Source organism: Morone saxatilis, unplaced genomic scaffold, assembly GCF_004916995.1.
Source record: "Morone saxatilis isolate NCDOM2014 unplaced genomic scaffold, NCSU_SB_2.0 Contig15, whole genome shotgun sequence".
NCBI classification, from domain to species: domain Eukaryota; kingdom Metazoa; phylum Chordata; class Actinopteri; family Moronidae; genus Morone; species Morone saxatilis.
The window spans coordinates 8,508,055-8,515,183 of NW_023339707.1; positions in this window are offsets into that span (position 1 = coordinate 8,508,055).

The window sequence follows — 7,129 nt, forward strand, 5'->3', positions numbered from 1 at the left end:
TTCAAATCATCCACAGTCTCTTTATTCTTTTTCACTTGCATCGTGTTTGTTTCTTTCTGGCTCTCTCCTTTTTTTCGTTTTACAACAGGCTTTTCAGTTCTTCCACTTATGCACTCAATCCATCATCTAGACCCGCTCTCAGATCCCCAGATGCCTGTTGGGGGACAAATCCAGCACCAAACTAAAAGCAGATTACGCTTCCTTCTTAAAACGGGAAGATGAAGAGAGAGAGAACAAGAGGCGGTCCACTTTTAAAGGATTATTGGTTTTAGCCCCTAAAGAAAGAAAGGGATATCCTTCCAATTTTAAAGGATTACCTTTGTGCCTTGAAAAATGGACAATGCCCAAGAAGAAGTAAAAATCCGTCCTTTGGGTCAGGGTTTACTAACAAGAATCTGTGCATTTTGCTTCAGGATTATCATTGTATTACACCTCTCCTGTGGCCTGTTGGTGGTCTGTTATAAAACCTGAGCCCAACACAGTCACACTCTTCTAGTGCTGGGCAGTATGAACAAAAGTGTGCTTCTACTGTCGGGGGAGTACACAGGTTTTCTTGCCCCCACAAAATTATACAATATATTCAGGAATCAGAATGCATGAAACTGTTATTTTTATAATTATTTATATTTATAACTATTGTGTAACTATACAACATTCTTGAATCTCTGTATGTATTTTGTAAAGAAAAAAGTTTGAACCTAATTAAAATTTTCCAAGTAAAAGTTTTTTACAAAGTTCTTTGTCCATTGTATTGAACACATTATTTTCGATGGATGTTGCAACCACCAACTTTAAAATATGTCCCTGCCTGGATTCATGACCTCCCTTTTTCTCAAATCCTGATCCTGAACATAACCACTCTTATTCACAGTAGCCCATCAAGAGACAAAGACAGAAAAAGGGAGGAGAGCAGAAAATAAAAACCAGCAGGCAGAAAAGTTACAAAACAGAGAAGAGAAAATAAAAAAGAAAGAAGCAATTAAAAGATAGTGAAAGTGTAGAGGGAAGGGTTGGGATCCGACTGAAGAGTCAAAAGAGGGAAGATAGAAGAATAATGATAGAGGAGAAAGGATGAGAAAGGAGAATATAAAGACAGTAGGAGGGCTCTTGGTATCCATGGAGGTAAATAATGAGAATCTCATGACATGGGGCCTCCAGGAAAGCGTCCCACTTTTCTCTATCCTCCTCCCTTTCTCTTCCTGCCTTTCTCTCATTCCACCCCTCCTCTTCTCTCCGTTGTTTTCATCTGTGCCCTCTTAACCGACTCCCCTTTCTCTTCCAAAATCCTTCCTGCCTTTCTCTCAACCAGCGGCACACACATGTATAAATGAATCTCAGCTTGATTTACATAAGAAGAGACCTCTTTTTTTTATTATTCCTCTTGGAGCAGATCCAAGACAGTCATTAATGATTAAACAGTGATTACTGACCTGTCTCCCTTTTGACTCTCTCCTGTCTGGAATGTCATGAATAAAAAGCTAATCTGTGACACAAATTAGCTTTTCTAGAGGAATAAAACTGCTGTTTTCTTCTCGTGTGACCTTGATCTTTATTTGATATTTATCACCTTTATGACTTAATTTTCAATAATTTTATGCAGAGACACTGTTGCAGAGAATGTGCTGATCTTAATTACATACTCAGGCTATTTGCTGCAAGCAAATCTAAACATGTACAGCGCTACACACAATTATAAAACTTCTCTCCAGCTCACTGTGGTTTAGATATCAACTGAATTTCAAGTTTTACTGAGTCTATGGCCATATTGGACACAAAATCAGGGAATGCTTTGTTTAATTTCAATAGAGAAGGAGGAGGAAGGAGAGAAAAAAGAGAACACATATTACAGAAGAAGAGAGAAGAGAAAAAGAAAAAACAGGAGGAGGAAGAGGTGGAAGAAGAAGAAGAAGAAGAAGAAGAAGAAGAGGAATTCAACTATTTAATTTAAAGAACAATTAAATCATTTTGACCACTAGGGGGCAGGAAGACATAAAAACAATAAACTAGTGAAACCATAACCTAACATTAAACAGAGCAATACGAATATCCTTGTGGAATTTCATCCTAATAAACCTTAAGGCTTTACAGCTTTATAGCTCTGTTTTCATCCACCAAGTAAGTTAAAATATGTGTGGGTAGAGTATCTCTTGTGCTGGGAGAGGCTGCCCAGTTTTATACAAAGTTGCATTGTTATGGTTTTGTTCGTTCAGATAATAAAACAATGAGTTGAAAGCAGTCGTAATAGGCAGGGAAATCTCTGCAGCTCTGTCAGTATTTTGGATGATGGACACTGTCTCTTTTGTCCTGTTTGACAGGGTGAAATGTTACAATGCTTTGAGGAGAAACTCACATCTTCTCTCTTGCACGTTAATTTCCCCAGTACAAAACACATTTTTTTTACATGACTCACTGATGGACTATGAATTCAGGTCATAAAGAGGAAGCAGCACAAAGGTAAATATATAAAGATGAGTTTAGGTCTTTGTTTATAACCACCCAAAGCAGGTCCCAATCCCCCTCTCTCCCTCTGTCCAGTATCCCCCAAGCTTCATTTCCTTCTTTTCTTTCCCCATATGTTGCCTTAACCCTCTCTCCTCTTCATGGACCATTCCCTTCTAAACCTTCTGTTCTCTTTTTCTCCAAGATCCCTCTGTTATAAAATTCCATTGGGCTGCTTAGGTGATAATAAGACCATGGACATGCTGTCTCTCTTTGTCTCTCTCTCTCTCTCTCTCTCTCGTCTCCCTGTGTGTGAGTATATATATCTGTGTGTGCTGATGAGATCATGTGATGATTTAAGAGTGTTTATACCATTGGATTGACTTGAGAGCCAAACCACGGGTTGACTTTACATAAACCTTCCGGAAACATCCCCAGACTTACCAGTGTGTGTGTATATGTGTGTGTGTGTGTGTTGTCCGTAATGGATGTGTCTTCACTTTGGGGTCAGCGGGGGTAATCCCACCTTTAGAGCAAGGATAATCAGACCCATCACTACAAATGAAAATCCTACACAAACACACACAGACACACACAAATTCATACACACACATGCTCATTGTAAAAGGATTTCGGCAGTTTTGATGAACATTATCCATACTTTACTCACTGGCTTGTTTTCATTTGAAATGGTTTTGGATGATTTACACTCCTTTATCATTCAATTATCTAAATCCTGAGTCTGGCATATGTTGCATGTGTAAATGCCAATGAACCCTGTTTTGATATTGATTGATTGCTGAATCATTTATTAATATCTAATATATCAAATCCAAATTTCAGAGAAGGGTCCGATTCAATCCAACATTTAGCATCTATATATATATACACAGTATATATACAATGCCTTCCCTGTAGTTTCTTCACAATAAAAGCCTCCATGTGATTCGCCTTTGCAATCATGTGAAACAGGTCCCGACAGTCCTAGGAGAGTATTCTGAATGGTGAAAAAAACAAATGATCTTTCAGCTAAACTGCCTCAAGATCGACTTCAAACTCTTCAGAATCAACCAGCTGATAGCAGTTGACGGATTGGTGACTGCATTTTTAGATTCTCATTCTGGCCCGTCGAATGCCTTCTCTCGTGTGTGTGTGTGTGTGTGAGAGAGAGACTGTTAGGAGTGTGTGTTTCCATATGCAACTTTGTCCATGAAGAGGATTTCCCTGACATGTCCAGCATTGTGACAACAAGCATTACACCCTCATCATTCTGCTGTGCACAACTGTCACTACACATTACAAGCAACATACACAAACACACATGCACATACACACATGTTCTCAAATGCAAAAACAAGCATTCATACTTTTAGCGAATATATTCACAGACACTTGACCTTTCATGGCATGTTACAAATACATGCACACATCCTGAGCAAGGCATCCCATCATAACCTGCAGCACACACACTCTTCATTCCCCCAAACTCTCTCTCTCTCATCACCTCCAGAACTGAACCCAACTTTGTTAGTGTGTGTGTGTGTGTGTGTGTGTGTTTTATCCATGCTCTCCCCTGCTGAGTGACAGATATCTCTGCCAAAGAGGCAATCCGTCAAGCCTACACGCACACACACACACATACACACAGGCCCACTGTGTGTTATGAAGATTGAATATCACAGTAGCCTCAGATGATCCAAACCAATTCTCATCCTGAATTCTTGTATGAACCTGCAGTGATACACAGATCACAGCAGGAATGCGTGTTAAAAATGATCCAGACCACAGGAATGTGTTGATGTGCGAGTGAACAATACACACATACAGCAAAACACAAATGGTCTTGCACATGCTAACACACACACATGCTATAGTTGGAACGGAGCTCTCTGATTTGGTCCGCTCAGCAGGGAATCTGTTGTCACAGTAAGGTTTCCCATGGCTGGACTTAAGATACTATTATTTTCACATCCTCTGGCACAGGGACGAACACTGAGCCTTATACACTGCCTGGCATCCACAGGGAAAATGTTGAGAAGAACATACAACTTCTGCCAAAACTCATCAGCTACGGGTCATGTTTGAGGAATTTCACATGTAAATGGTTGATTTCTTTCGAAAATGCAATCAACATCGATTGCTTCCCAGACATGTGCTGCAAGGGATATGAATATTACATACCATTTTTTATACAGTGAACAATCTCAGTTATGTGTTAAAATTGTCCAAAATGGGATCATTGTCCATTTATGGTTACTCTTCTATTGCTTTGTCCTTCTGGAGAACTGAAATTCACACTTTTTAAAGGTGCTAGGTATAATTTTAAAATCAATAATCACCAAAAGTTGATTGTATTTCAACTTTTTTTGCGCTGTCCACTGCCTTTTGTTTTGTTTTTTTTCACCCAATTTGGTCTGAATACAGCCCAGGTTACAGATAACCTAAATGATTAACATTTGAAGTAAAAAGTAAGTGGGTCCTGATAACTCTAATATATTCTGTAGTTGGGGAATGTAGAAAACCCTATTTTCACTTTTTCACTGCTCCACTGTAAAATCTCATGATACATTATATTAAATACAGTTTGTAACATTTAGGAGGATCTGGAAGAAATGCAGAAATGGAATATAACATTCATAGGTATGTTTTTATCCACCAAACTGAATGTGAGTGTTTTTTGGGTTTTTTTTGCAATTAGGCTCACTTGCATGGAAAGGGCAGCAAATGTATGCATATTACCTAACATAAATATGTGCAAATAGCACCAGAGCACAGAGACGCTATTTGCTTGTCAGTGCAGTTAGGGGTATATTTCACGCAAGTGCTTTGAGAGTATCACAGTTTATTTTTCTCTTATTTGTGCCTGTTTAAGTTCTGATGATGTAAAAAACTATGTTAGTCTTACTTGGAATATGTAAATAAAACCTCAAAGTTGAATTTAACGCAAAGCCTAAATTTAGGAAATTGAGTTAAATCACCAAACTCAACTTTTATTTTTTTTGTTTGCTCCCTTGAAATTTCGTGTTTTCTCAACTTTGGAAAGTTGAATAGAGTCTAGACACTGCCGGTGGTGAAAAGGTGAGGAACAGACAATCTGGATGGATGTCACCTGGAGCAATATACAAATAGAACCCAACGGACATCTGCTTCTGATGAAAGGTGAAAGGGGTGGAGATGGAAGATATCAAAATGACAGCTGAGAGCATGCAGAAAGGAACAATTTTAAATAGGGTGATAACAAAGAGATGATTGGCTCACATATTGTGGCAAAATGAACACCCTCATTATTTGGCTACGGAAAGAAGTACTTTATTAGTTTTGAGAACTAGATGGAATAACAGTACTATGAATTCTTTATTTGGCCCATCTACACATTGTGCACAATCTCAATGAAATCTGCCAATGTGTTGTAGATATTCTGTGTAATTAGATAATATGTGCAATTCTACCCACTGAACACATTAATTATACAGAAGGTGACTCTGACAAACTACCGGATGATTCTCAGAGGATCAGTCTCCTGACTAAAAGTACAGCTGTAGTAAGAAGCCCCACTGAATGTAAAGTTTAGACAAGCATTTCCCACAGAGTTAGTCTCCCATTTAGTATCAGCAGAGCAGCTCCAGGTTATTCATCTTAATGACATTACATTCTTCCAGTCCTCTCCTCTGGTTTGTGGCTTTGGAAGAGAGTTTTTCATGTTCACAGAGGCTGAACGGTCTGTCCCAAAGACCCAGGAATAACAAATTTCAAAGTTGGTATGTGCCTTTCTAAGTTCAGCTGGTATTTGCCTTTAAGCTCTTACCAGCATTTATATATACAATACTGCACAAGGGCAGAAAACCTCCCTGAGTTTATTTGTGTATGAGAGGAGCAGGATGGTCCCACAGCTCACTTTATAAGCCTGGTAGATTCTACTGAGTTTTTACACAAAAACACAAACTGTAATCTTTCCATCACGGTCCAGCACAGAAGAATCAGACTCTGTATGTTTTCTCTCTCTTTAGACATAAATGAAAATACATGACCTGCTCCTGTACCTAACAGGCATATACTGTTCTGTGCACTCCAGACACACATTCTCTCAGTTATAACCAAACCATCTACAGCACCCACTGCTGCATTAAGCCTGCAGGTATGCCGGACAGTGAATGGGAGTGATTTGCAATGTATGTTTGAACGTTTTGAACATTAATCACTCTTTCAGAAACATGATAATCCTTCCCTGGGTACGTTGGTCTGTCCTGCGGGGGAATTTGTAAAGGTTTGCAAAACGTTTTGTGGGATTTTAGTCCTGCATACCAAATCAGTGATTAGTTTAGCTGATTTACGTCCCAAGAGTCGGAGAACTTATGTTGGACATATGAACCGCTGCTGCTCTATATTTCTTTTGTTTCCAGGGGTTTTACGCTGGTCAGTCTTGATTTAAATCTCTGCATCTATCCTGAACTTCTTAACATTACATTTTGTACTGTGATTTATTAGATTAATAAAGGTTATACGGCCAGAATTTATTGGCTCAATGATTTACAATACATTTCTAAATATATTTTTCAGTTATATCTACACCACTTAATTAAAACACCTTTAAATAACTGCAGATATGTGTCCTTATTTTCCCCTTGGAGAGTCTGCATCGCTTTGAAGGTCTTGCATATTGAGCCTTTAAAGAAGCCTCTTTTTGAAATAT